Below are 13977 nucleotides of genomic sequence, written 5' to 3'. Positions count from 1 at the left end.
ATTAGGGTAGTTCCCTAGAAAAGTTCCCGAACAGTGCAAAACTAGAGAACTCAGTTTAACATTTAAGTACCTCGGAGGAAAGGGGGCAGAGAGATTTAAATATTTCATTTTGTACCTACAAAATAGGTAATTTTAAAAAATGAGCTGTTGTTTTAAATTCTGGTGTCTCAAACCAAAGTTCACTGATAGAAGGGACCAGACGAGCAGGATGGCATGGTAGAAAGAGCCCCGGAGAGGGAACTGGGAGAACTGGGTGCTAGTTTTGACTCTTATAGACTACTATGTGTCTTCTTGAGTTGCAACCTTATCCTCAAAGAGAGAACACTTGCATTTATTGTCTCTAGCACACAGGGTCGTTGAGGGGCCAAAAGGAGAGATTGTACTTGCTGCACGTGGTGTGGCACTAAAAGCTATATGAATATGAGGTAATATTTTACCAGGTCTTACAGTAAGGGGCCTCCAAATATAATAATAGGGTGAAAGGAGTCAGAAAGTCTAGGTCCATGTCTTAGCTCTGCTACTAACTTGCTTTGTGACCTGGAATCAAATTCCTCTTCCTTTCTAATGAAGGCATCACACTATTAATTAAGGTTTTGGCTAATATTTCTCAAAATTTATAAAGTACCTCTCCCAAGAATTAAATGCAACCACCTTGAGGGTCTAATTTTCTAACGTACTTAGGGCGGCCAAAGCTATACTCCTCCATAAAGGAATTTAAGAATACAGTAAGTATACCTAACAAATGGTATTGACATTACTTTGTACCATTTCTGTCTGAGATCTGAGGACACCCTCATATCATTCATTAAAGACACTTTTAATTTTTTTTTTAAAGATTTTATTTATTCATTTGACAGACAGAGATCACAAGTAGGCAGAGAGAGGCAGGCAGAGAGAGAGAGGAGGAAGCAGGCTTCCCGCGGAGCAGAGAGCCCGATGTGGGGCTCGATCCCAGGACACCAGGATCATGACCTGAGCCGAAGGCAGAGGCTTTAACCCACTGAGCCACCCAGGCGCCCCAAGACACTTTTAATTTTAATTTTCCAGATGTAAGAATTGGAAGTGCTTGGAAATAATGAGGCCAGGGTGTCATTAAATTTTACATAAAGATTCATGTTATAGCCATAGAACATACCCTTATCTTCTGGAACCCAGGGGAAAGTGTGTGGATAGAGCCACCCAAAACAGTCCTATTGCTATAAAAGCAAATCAAAGCTCTTTCCTCACTCCCTTTTTCTTTCTTGTGTATGGATATATGTATTGTTCTTGAAAAATATCTGTAACACTTTTTAGATTGACTTCATCAATTCAAAGCACAAGCCTTCCCTACTGATTTGTCTTATACTTCTGTCTGACTCTGCAAAGTGTCTACAGTGATACCTGGAAACTCCTTGGTGTTTATGCTGCTTTTTTTTTCAGAAGAAGTGGAATAGACTGTGACTCTTGCCTTGTTCTCCCTCATTGGCAATAGGTTAATGTAACACCAATAACTTTATCAAACCAATGATTTTAGGATCTTGGTGGTCCCATAATTAATGATTATGCATATTCATGTCTAATAGTAGTATACTCTTATGGGTTAATCTAGGAACATAATTTAGGGTCATGTGGGGGTAAAAGCACAAGGAATAGAAAACTCATCAGAAGCATGGCAAATTATTCCACTTTCCGATTTCTCCCTCATCACTGTTGCTTTGGGGACATGTTCAACTTTACCTGGTTCCCCCCAACAAAGTACAGAGTTTGTGAAATGTGTTCTGAGACTAAAGAAACCCCAAAAGCTAGTAAAGTCTTTGGGTCAACACAATGAACAACAAGAGAGCCTATTGTAAGAATTCATTTATTTGACTATCATGGTTGACGTCAGAATCTGTGCATAGGAAGCAAGAGTAATGTGTTCCTAGAACTTAAGAGATACAGAAACTCTGTATCTGTACAGATACAGATACACAGTGGATGGAATTAGCTATCTTGTCTAAGAGACATTTGTACTTATACCTTAGGGGACAGGATAGCTTTCAAATCAGAAAAAGATGGTATTATTCAAGTTCAAACAGAGTGACTACAGTATATTTTCATGACTAGAATGTAATTAAAGAAAGATGCAATTTTGGGGGGGGTGCCTGGGTGGCTCAGTGGGTTAAGCCTCTGCCTTTGGCTCAGGTCACGATCTCAGGGTCCTAGGATTGAGCCCCACTTCAGGCTCTCTGCTCAGCGGGGAGCCTGCTTCCCTCCCCACCTCTCTCTGCCTCTCTGCCTACTTGTGATCTCTCTCTCTGTCAAATGAATAAGTAAAATCTTAAAAGAAAATAAAGAAAGATGCAATTTTTTAAAAAAGATTTTATATATTTATTTGTTTGTTAGACAGAGATCACAAGTGGGCAGAGAGGCAGGCAGAGAGAGAGGGGAAACAGGCTCCCTGCTGAGCAGAGAGCCCAGTTGTGGGGCTCCATCCCAGAACCCTGAGATCATGACCTGAGCTGAAGGCAGAGGCTTAATCCACTGAGCCACCCAGGTGCCCCAGAAAGATGCAATTTTTAAAAAGTATTATTTGGGGTCACCTATCTGGCTCAGTCAGTAGAGTATGTAACTCTTGATCTTGGGGTTGTGAGTTTGAGCCCCACATGAGGTATAGAGATTAATTTGAAAACTCTTTTTTTTTAAGGAGGAGGAGGGAGAGAGGGGGCAGGGAGAGAGAGAATCTTAGCAGGCTCCATGCCTAGCATGGAACCTGACAGCCGGTCTTCAGCTCATGACCTGAGCTGAAATCAAGAGCCAGATACTCAACCAGCTGAACCACCTAGGCACTCCCACCCACTGGAAAAAAAAATAACAAACAAACAAACAAAACTACTTTCGATTTAAGTTTAAAAAAAAAGTATGATTTGTATTGCATTAATAAAATGTCTCTGGAAGGATACACAAGACAGTTAAAACAGAGGTTGTGCCTGGGGCAAGGACCTGGGTAACTGTAGGACAGGGGCCAGAGGGAGATTTTTCACTGCATACCCTCTTGTACTTTTAAATTTTGAACATTTAAATGAGTTGCCTGTTAAGCAAATAAATAGTTAAAAGGCTGCATTTACAGAGGTATGATTGTCAAAATGGAGTTTTTAAAAAGGAAGCCAGCGTGCACAGTTTGTCAGCCTCTGTTCATCCTGCTCTGTGTAAGGTTGGAATCAGGATATTCTGGTCCCTGAAAAGCTTATATCTATTGAGGACAAGAATAATTTCATGGGTTTTGATGGAATATCCTTCTAGAATATTCACCTCCCCCAGCTTCTGAGTTCACTAAGCAACCTTATCATTTCTGGAAACCTTGACATGGGGAAGGGTTCACACTTCAGGCCAAGCACAAGTGAAAGTTAGAGCTGGAAAGGTGGAGCCCCCATTGTAGACTTCTACATCAATATTCTAGTTTATCCTTCAGAGTCTGGTGAGTTTGGTAGGTAGAGCTCAGTCCTTGCTCTCAAAGTATATTTCCCTTTTTAATGTTCTCCCTTTCCTGTCTTCCTAGTAAATTGTAGGTTTACTGATGAAATCTGGTTTCTGGGCCTGAAATTATGTGAGACTGGCTCACGCTCCCACAATACCATGTTCTCCTAACGCTCAGCACCTGTCACACTGCTGTGGAACTGCCTGTTTCTCTGTTTGTCTCTTGCTGGGCTGTTGGCTCCCAAAAGGCAGAGAAAGCCGGTTTCATCTGCAGCTGCATCCTGAGGGGCCTGTCACTACACAGGTCCTCCAATCTCAGTGAAGGAGGTGCTGCCCTGGAAGTCTGGAGTTGAATAACTGAACCTTTGTCTTTGCTGTCTATCTTGCAGTCTTCGATTTCAACATCCTTTATGTCTCTGGAACTCCTCTCACATAACTTTAACTCTTCCCACGATTCAGATGATTTCCAGTAGTTCTAGTACCACTTTTTGTCCTGGGTGGCTGACCTATGTTGTCCAGTACCCTCAGGTCAGAATGTTGGCCCAGGAGCTCTGATACCAATTTGCAGCTATAGATGGACAAGTCACTCCTCTTTGCTTAGCCCGGGATTTCTCCTCTGAAATTAAAGGCCCTGGTTACTAGATAATCTCTGTGGTCCCTTCCAGCTCTAAAACTGCTGTGTTTCTACCCTGGGATTTTATCAGCACCTCAACCTCCATCTCCGGCAGTGGAACTCACACCAGCCCTTCCTCCTAGAAAGAATTCTATCCTCTTCCAGGAGGAATCCACACCAGAATTCCAAGTCAGTTAGGCTTGAAACTCTCTAGACATCTTTGCCTCCTCCCCATACTCTAGTCCTCCATATCTGCTGAGCTGCAGAATCTTATGAAGGCCTCTTCTGCACGGTCCTCTTACAGAGCCTTTTAGGATTTTTATTGTCAACATCTGGGTCGTTACTGGCCCGCACGTCTCAGAGATGGATTCTTTAATTAGAAAACAGTTGCAAAATAATAGCACATACTAAGTTAAATCCAGCATTCCCCCCCCCCAACCAAGTATTTAAAATAATCCCAGTTTAAGTCAGCACTCAAACCCATCTGGCTTTAAGAATATTAAAGAAGAAACACCCAGAGTCTGCTCCAGAGAATCTTCTTTTTTCTTTCACTTCAGTCCTTTGATAGCTTTCTGGAACTTAAAAGAAGTAAACACTATTCGCTTTTAGGTCCTAACTAAACTTAAACTAAAATGCAAAGGTCATCACCATCTGGTCATGTCTTGATACCATAAGTATATGGCAGGCAACTATTATTAATGGAAAAACAACTGCATCTGCTCCATTCTCATCCCAGTCTTTTATTTATTTATTTAAGAGAGAGAGAGAACGAGCAGAAGGGAGAGGGGAGGGAGACTGGAAGAAGCAGGCTCCCCACCAAGCAGGGAGCCCAGTGCCGGGGCTCTATCCCAGGACCCCAGGATCATGGCCCAAGCCGAAGGTAGATGCCTAACCGATGGAGCCACTCAAGTGCCCCTCACCCCAGTCTTTAAAAAAAATAACAGCTCTGTTGAGATATAATTCATAGAGCATAAAGTTCACTCTTTCAAAGAATACAAGGTCACAGACGCCTGGGTGGCTCAGTGGGTTAAGCCTCTACCTTGGGCTCAGGTCATGATCTCAGGGTCCTGGGATCCAGTCCCGCATCGGGCTCTCTGCTCATTTGGGGAGCCTGCTTCTCCTCTGCCTGCCATTCCCCCTGCTTGTGCTTGCTCTCTGTCTCTCTCTTGCTTGCTGTCTCTGTCAAATAAAATATTTTTTTTAAAAAAAGAGAAGAGTACAAGGTCAGTGGTTTTTCATATATTCCCAGAGTTGTGCACCTATCACTGCTAAGTCCAGTATTCTTCAGTTGTTCCAACGCGAAGTCCTGTCCCCATTAGCAGACACTTCTCCTTCTTACCCCTCCCAACTCCTGGCAAACACAAATCTACTTTTTAATATGTTGATGGGCCTATTCTGAGCATTTGATATACGTGGAGCCAAACAATATGTGGTCTTCTGTGTCTGGCTTCTTTCACTTAGAATAATATTTTGAAGTTTCATCTGTTGTAGCATGTATCAGTGCTTCATTCTTTTTTAAGGCCAAGTAATATTCCATTATATGGCTATACCACATTTTGTTTATCTGTTCATCAGTTGACAGACAATTTGTTTTGTTTTTGGCTATTATGAATAATGCTGTTATTCATGTACACATTTTCATATGGATATAGGTTTTTGTGTCTTGTGGATATTACTTCATACTTCATTACTGGTACCTCTATGTTTAACATTCTGAGGAACGGGCAAACCGTTTTCCGAAGTAGCTGTGTTGGTTTTGCATTCCTAGCAGCAGTATGGGGAGGGTTGCAATTTCTCTTCACCAACACTTAAATTGGTCCAGCTTTTGGCTTATGTCCATCCTAGTGGGTATGATGGAGTATCTCATTGTGGGCTTAATTTGTATTTCCCTAATGACTAATGATGTTGATAATCTTTTTATGTCCTTATTGGCCATTTGTATGTCTTGGAAACACCTGTCTTAGAACAGGTAAAAACTGAAATACCTTTATTTAGGGTGGAACTGATGCCCATTTACAGGAACTAACATCCTTCCTTCAAATGAGGCAAAATTAATAGTTGCTTACAAATACAAAGAAAAAATACTTCTTTAAATACATTCTATGAAGGACGCCTGGGTGGCTCAGTTGGTTAAGAATCTGTCTTCAGTCAGGTCTTGATCCCAGGGTCCTAGGCTCTAGTCCCACATTGGGCTCCTTGCTCAGCAGGGATCTTGCTTCTCCCTCTGTCTGCTGCTCCCACTTTGTGTGCTCTCTCTGACAAATAAAGTCTTAAGAATACATAAATAAATACATTGTATAAGACTGGGGTTAAAAACACCCCTTATCTTTAAAAAAATTATGGAAGATAACCTTAGAGCTAAATGACTAAGAGGAAATTTCATTTTTAGAGTAGATAAATAAGCAGTAAATACAGTTCCCTCCTAAAAAATTAAATAGGCTTGAAAGAGACATTATCACCAATATTACTATCTTTTGGAGGAGCATTTGAGACTTTCTTAGAAGTTAGTAGATAATGCAACAGATCTACTGTTTTGAAAAAGGTAAAGCTATTTTAATATAAATGAACCCATATAGAGAAACTCAGTCTACTAAAAGATAAACTATATGTGCATGGGAGGGGTCTCTCATACTGCCGTGCCCCTAATTGTGCTCAATTAATTAATTTTACGATGACTCTCACTCTACTTAACCATCATAGCTACTATTTACTGAGTGCTTACCATGTGCCGGAAAAGAGCTTCATCTGTGTTATCTCATTGACTCATCTACGAGGAGGTATTCTTATAATAATCTCATGTAGAGGAAGAAACTGAGCCAAAGTCAGTGAAACAGCTGCTCAGTTTCTGACAGAGCCAGACTCAAGCCCAGGCCTCTCAGACTTAGAAGCCTGTGCCCTTAACTTTTATACCTCTTGGCTTCCTCACAACCCCCAGGGAGTATCTGTTCCATAACACAAGTTACATATGTAGTCCAGCTACTTCCAGTATTAGATACTGTCCTGTGAGCGTCAGGTATCACATGCTCCCATTTATGCTTCAGGATGTCTCTGAGTATTTTGTCTGGGAGCTATTTACCAGGTAATTGCTCTTCTTGGGATAACGCTGTACCTATAAAGATCGTTTGGCGATGAATCTTTGACAAATTGAACATAGGTGGAGCCTTCTAAAGAAGTGCAGAAATAGCCCTGAGGCTTCCTCCAGAGCTCCATGGAGGCTGGAGAGGAGAGGGTGTGTGAGCATGGGTGTAGCTGTCGCCTCCTACTCTGCAGCCAAGGAAGGGGAAGACACTCCAGAAGGCTCTATCCTATTGGGATGGTTCTGGAAATAGGCTTCATCCTTACTTGAGTCCAACCTTAAGACTTTTAGCATGGGCTGGGGCACCTGGGTGGCTCAGTCAGTTAAGTGTCTGCCTTCAGCTCAGGTCATGATCCTGGGGTCCTGGGATGGAGCCCCTCATCCAGCTCCCTGCTCAGCAAGGGTCTGCCTGCTTCTCCCTCCCTCTCTGTGTGCTTTCAAGTAAATAAATAAAATCTTAAAAGGAAAAAAAAAAAAAACTTTTAGCAGGGGCTAAAATAGCTCCACTCACCCTGCTGAGAAAAACTGTGCCTTACCTTTCCCCCTAAGTTGGCATTTCTCTTTCTGAACCCAACAGCCAGTAGCACTGGCAGCACTGGCCAGGAGTGGCCACAGCCCATCGGCACCTAATAGGGAGGAATGCATACAGGCCAATTCCAGAAATGATGCAGAAGTTAATGAATCTGACACTATGTTACATAGTATCAGAGCCACAAAGATTCCTTTGCCCACCGACAATTACTGGTTTTGCAGAAAGTATGCTTTGCATGCACGCAGTTGTCACTGGACCCTCTCCCTTATCTCATTCTTCCAGCCCAGATTCCTCTCCCAGTATTTTTTCAACCCTCTTCTTCAATCTAACTCCCTATTGTCATTTCTGGTCTATATCCTCAAAACAAAACAAAACCCAAAACAAAACACTATGAAATAAGAAACAGATTGAATGACAAAAACTAGAGAATGATTAAAGAAATTGCAACACATTCAGCATTTGGTTCTTAAATGATTAAGTACATTTTTCTTAATGAATATTCTTAAATGATAAATACATTTAGGACTTAGAATATATAAATTTTATCATAGGATGATGATAGATGCAGCCACTAAGAAGAAAGTTTACAAAGAGTTTTGGTTTGTTTTTTTTTTTAACATTTATGTATTTATTTGAGACAGAGAGAGAGAGTGCATGCAAGTGGGGAGGAAGGTCAGAGGGAGAAGGAGACTCCTTACTGAGCAAGATGCCTGATTCAGGACTCAAATCTCAGGACCCTGAGATCATGACCCAAGCTGAAGGCAGATGTTTAACTGACTGAGCCACCCAGGTGCCCCTACAAAGGGTTGTAATAACCTAGAACAATTCTTACATCATAACATTAAGAGAAAAAGAATAGAATATGAGATTGTCTGTACAGGATTCTCTTAACCATGTTGAATATCTATGCACATGAGATCCTGGAAAGAAACTCACTAAATGGTGACCATCTTTGGACAGAGTGATAGTGGGTGTTCTTTATATTCTTCTTTCTACTTTTCTGCAACTTATGCAGTTTTCTCTATAAGCCATTATTACTTTATAATCAGAAAAAAAAAGCATAAATGCCATTTTTTGTTTTTGTTTTTTAAAGAAGCAAAGGGTTCTGTGTATACCCAGAAAGAACTGTTATTGTCACAGATGTTTTCCCTTGAGGCTCTGCCCTGAGGAAACTGTAGACACTGTTCTGGGAGAAAACCTCCCACAGCCACCTGGCTCCTCTCATGTGTAACCCGCAGGATCTGGCAGGACAGGGAGATTAGCGTGGGAAGGCACTTCTGTCTGTCGTGCACTTTGCCCGTCTCTCTCAGGTCTGTACTTGTTTTTTCACTCCTATCTGTCTCACTTGTTGCTGATAAAGAGTTTTCCAAAATTATGGCTCCCAGCAAAAGGCACTTGTCCATTTGGGCCCTGGGAAAAAGAACACAAGTTTGCTGGTTTTCTGTACTGGGCTGCAGTAATCGTTCTTAGCTTAGGCAACATCCCAGCAGAAAGCACTTACTGCCTCTCCTCCAGACCATGTAAGTGACAAAATGTGCCCCACAGACATGTTATCCTCACTAAAGAAGTATCTGCTGAGGTAGAAAATTCAGAATTTGCAAGCTTAGAGTCAGAGTGGGAGCCAGTTTTGAACTTTTGCTTTGGAACCCTAAATTTCTGTTTCCACCATGCTGTTCAGAATTTTTTTTTAAAGATTTTATTTATTTATTTATTTGACAGATCACAAGTAGGCAGAGAGGCAGGCAGAGAGAGAGGAGGAAGCGGGCTCCCTGCTGAGCAGAGAGCTGGACTGGGGTGGGGGTGGGGGCTCCATCTGAGGACCTTGGGATCATGACCTGAGCTGAAGGCAGAGGCTTTAACCCACTGAGCCACCCAGGCTCCCCAATGTGCTGTTCAGAATTTAAAAGGCCAACTATATACAGGCTTCCCCTGCTGTCCCAAGGTTTGCATGATACCACTTTGCTTTCACAAAAGACCTGCTACATTAGTACCCATTTTCATTAACAGAAAGAAATCCAAAAAGGATTTTCCCTTTTTAGGAAAAGGTAATCACTTCTTTTTGTTTTACACCCTTTGCCTTATGAAAATGTCTTATGGGGCCGCTGTGCTTTCAGATGGTGGGGGAACCCTGTGCTCGGACAGGCTTGCAAGGCCTGAGCCACAAGTATGCAGTGGTAAGATAGAAGTGGAATGCTCTCAGAGGCATGAACTTTTTATGAAGGCCTGATTTAGAAATGACAGAATATGACAGCCAACATATGGTATTTTCTAGAAAGTTATGTTCATGTGACAGCAGTTAAGGCACCTCAGGGGGCAGATTTCATGCATATCAAACTGCATTCCCAAGAGAGTGAATCTGCTAATATGAGATATGTGTGCGTTTCTGGCCCAGCTCTTCAGCAACCAGATTTCTCATGCGGCAGCCAATTTATGGCTGGGAAAATCCAGTAGTCCCAAATGTTCATGCACAGCCAGTTAACATCAAGGTTTAGTGTAGGACTGATTCCTCACTGGCTCTGGTTAGATCATGTAGTAATGATTGACAGTCTTCCGGTCTTCCTTGTTGCTAGGTCCCATGTTTTCTCTGGCCTGCAGAGGCAGAGAGAAGTGTTTCCTCCCTGCGCTTGAGGCTGTTAACAGCTTGTATGCAGGGATGCCTGGGTAGCTCAGTCAGTTGAGCTTCTACCTTCGGCTCTGAGTCCTGGGATCAAGTCCCACATTGGGCTCCTCGCTCGGAGGGAGCCTGCTTCTCTCGCCTCTGCCGGCTTGTGTGTGCGCATGCTCTCTCTCTCTCTCTCTCGCTCTCTCGCTCTCTCCCTGACAAATAAATAAATAAGTAAAATCTTAAACACACACACACACACACACACACACACACACACACACATACACACACACAAAAACAGCTTGCATGCAGATCTGTCTCCTTCACCAGACTCGAACCTCTGGAGGGCAGGCAGCCCTTACACCTGGCACAGTGCTTGACACTTAATAAATATTTGTGGAATTAATTGCCTAATAAAAATGTTCATTTTAGCTCCTCCTTCTACTGTAAAGGTTTGACTTTACTTTGTGAATAATCCGTATCTAGTCAATGCTCTTTGCAGCCGGAGAGGAAAGCTCTGCCCTGTCCCAGGAACTTCCTGACCTCAGAAAGCCCTGTCGACAGCCAGACTACAAAGTTTGCTCTGTGGGGTTCCCTGGGTCCTTGCTTCCCCAAGAGTGATCTATGGACTAGCAGCATTGTCATCACATGAGAGGTTGTTAGAAATGTAGAATGTCAGTGTCACCTAGATGGCTCAGGTGGTTAAGTGTCCGGCTCTTCTTTTTCTTTTAAAAATTTTATTTATTTGACACAGAGAGCAAGCACAAGCAGGGGGAGCAGCAGAGGGAGAGGGAAAAGCCTTCCTGCTGAGCAGGGAGACCCATGGGGTCTTGATCCCAGGATTCTGGGATCGTGACCTGAGCAGAAGGCAAACACTTAAGCGACTGAGCCAACCAGGCACCCCTGCTGGACTCCTGATTTCAGTTCAGGTCAGGATCTCAGGATTGTGAGATGGATGGCCCTGCGCTCAGTGGATTCTCTTCCCCTTTCCCTCTCACCCCGTGCCCTCTTTCTCTCTCTCAAATAAATAAATCTTGAAAAGAAAAGAAATGTAGAATCTCGGGTCTGAATCAATCATCCTTCTAACAAGCTCCGTGCGTGATTTGTATGCGCAATCCTGAATGCTTTTGTGTGAACACCTATTGCTTATCTCTGATCTAGGAAGTAAGGCTGCAGCTATTATACCCCCACCCTGACGTAAAAACCTTAGGTTGAAAACAAGTCTTTGGTTATTTGGTTATATAGCTTCATTAATATTGTCTTATACTTACTAACTTGAGTTGGAACAAACTGTAGAGGTCATCAAGTTCAACCATCACCCTTCTTGTGAATTTCAGTATAATGATCAACTTTGGTAAAAAGGTTAAATTGTGTTTCAGCATATTCTGTTCAAGAAGGTGAAGAAAGCGTATATGTCTTAGGAAGGCAGCCATAAGAATGGGACAAATTCATATATTAAAAAAAATTTTGTGGCTTCTGGGTGGCTCAGTCAGTTAAGTGTCTGCCTTTGGCTCAGGTCATGATCCCGGGGTCCTGGAATAGAGCCCCACATCGGGCTCCCTGCTTAGTGGGAAGTCTGCTTCTCCCTCTCTGGAGCTCTGTGATCTTTTTTGCTTTCACACACTCTCAAATAAATAAATAGAATCTTTAAAAAAATTAATTAAAAAAATAAAATAAAATGAAAACTTTGGGTGATTAAAGGAATAAAACTTAGTTATCTGGGTATCTTCTAATTAAGCCGAAGGAAGGAAAGAATTGTCTTTCTTAAGAAAAGTGCTTTTGAAGTAAACATTTCCTCAACTCTGTGGTTCCTTTGATATTGAAAAGTACCCAGACTACATCAAAAAGATAATAAGTTAGTTTTATGTGGAGATCAGCTTTGTGGAAAGAAGTTCCAGTTCTAGAACTTGAGGCTTCTTACCCTAAAGTCACTCTTGAGGGCTTTAGTAAAACACTCACATACATTTTATATGTTTGCTTCCATTGTTTTCTCACAAACAGGAAGTAGGTTTGTCTGGCCTCCAAGTTCTAAGCCACAGCATCCAACCTTCAGCTGCTTTCAAATTAAGTTGATGGGACAAACAAAATCTACTTATTTAAGTATACAATGAATTTGTGATTCTTGAGTGTAGTGTCCTCATTAGGGCAACTGATAAAGGGTTTCTTGACTCTGAAAATTTATTTCATGTTGTTGTGCTTGTGACAGCAGCCTGTCTGAGGTAGTTCTAGCCGGAAGTACAGTGCCAAGGAATTTCAGGCTGACCTGGAGACCTGACTTATAGCCCCTGCTCAACAATTAACCACTTGGATAACTGACTACTTGAACAAGTCCCTTAACCTCTCCAGACCTCACTAGTTAATCTCAAGTTTTCTTTCAAGTCCTGGTTTTTTACTACTTCATTCTGCTATCTCAGAAGGATACTTTGCATGCATTTCAAAACAATGCTTATCCCTGTTTAATCCCAATGCCATTACGAAAGCTGATTCTGCCAACTTTGTGTCTAACCTTTGAGCAAGCAGCAGCCTGAATGTTATCATATATCACATAAACATCAGAGGAAAAATAGCTGAGATTTTGACCTCATTTCTTGAATAGATGTACTTGTGGTTGTGAGCTAGCCAGTGTTTAGTTAATATTATAGAGTTATTGCTAAATTCTCCTTTTCCACAGATAATGAGTAAAAATAAAAGTTTATAGCGTGAATTATTACCAGTTAGTAAGATTCTGAATTTATCCTAACAGATGTTATATTAGGGGCACCTGGGTGGCTCAGTGGGTAAAAGCCTCTGCCTTCGGCTCAGGTCATGATCCTGGGGTCCTGGGATCGAGCCCCGCATCGGGCTCTGTGCTCAGCAGGGAGCCGGCTTCCATCTCTCTCTCTCTCTCTCTCTCTCTCTCTCTCTGCCTGCCTCTCTGCCTGCTTGCTGTCAAATAAATAAAAAAATAAAATCTTATAAAAAAAACCACAACAGATGTTTTATTAGAGTTGATTTTAGGAAAAAAAAAAAAAAAAGGACTCCGGTTTCATGGGCCTGATTATAAAAGGTAAAGAGGAAAACTGCTGACTACTGCCTGAAGAAGTTTGTCTTGGTAAATATGTGTCCAAGGCAGTGGCAGGCACTGCCACAGAGTGGGAGAAAGTGCATGGTAGCATTTAGGAGCATGTGCTCTGAGCTACACATCCGGGTCTGAAGCCCAACTCTACTACTTACCAGCTGCGTGACTTTGTGAAGTTACTGAAGCCCTCCATAGCTCAACTTTCCTGAATGTAATAGGCTTAATACAAATATGTAACTCACAGAGTTCTTAATGATTAAATGAATACAGGTGGTCCCCAGCTTAGGATGTTTGGACTTAAAATTTTTCAACATTATGATGGTGGCTGATGTGAAAGCAGTATGCTTTCTGTAGACACCACACTTCATATTTTCAATTTCGATCTTTTCTCAGGTTAGTAATATTTGGTACAATACTCCCCCGTGATTCTGGGCATGGCAGGGAGCTGCAGCTCCATGAACCACATAATCACAAGGGTAGACAACCCACACACTCACAACCATTCTGTGTGTAACTTTCAGTATGGTATTTAGTAAATTACATGAGATACTCAGCACTTTATTTTAAGGATTTTATTTATTTATTTATTTATTTATTTATTTATCAGAGAGGTGGGGGAGAACACAAGCAGGCAGAGCGGCAGAGAGAGAAGCAGGCT

This window comes from Lontra canadensis, unplaced genomic scaffold, assembly GCF_010015895.1.
Source record: "Lontra canadensis isolate GAN:19392208 unplaced genomic scaffold, GSC_riverotter_1.0 scaffold12, whole genome shotgun sequence".
NCBI classification, from domain to species: domain Eukaryota; kingdom Metazoa; phylum Chordata; class Mammalia; order Carnivora; family Mustelidae; genus Lontra; species Lontra canadensis.
The sequence above is the reverse complement of the archived record's forward strand: the minus strand, read 5'-3'. Positions refer to the sequence as shown.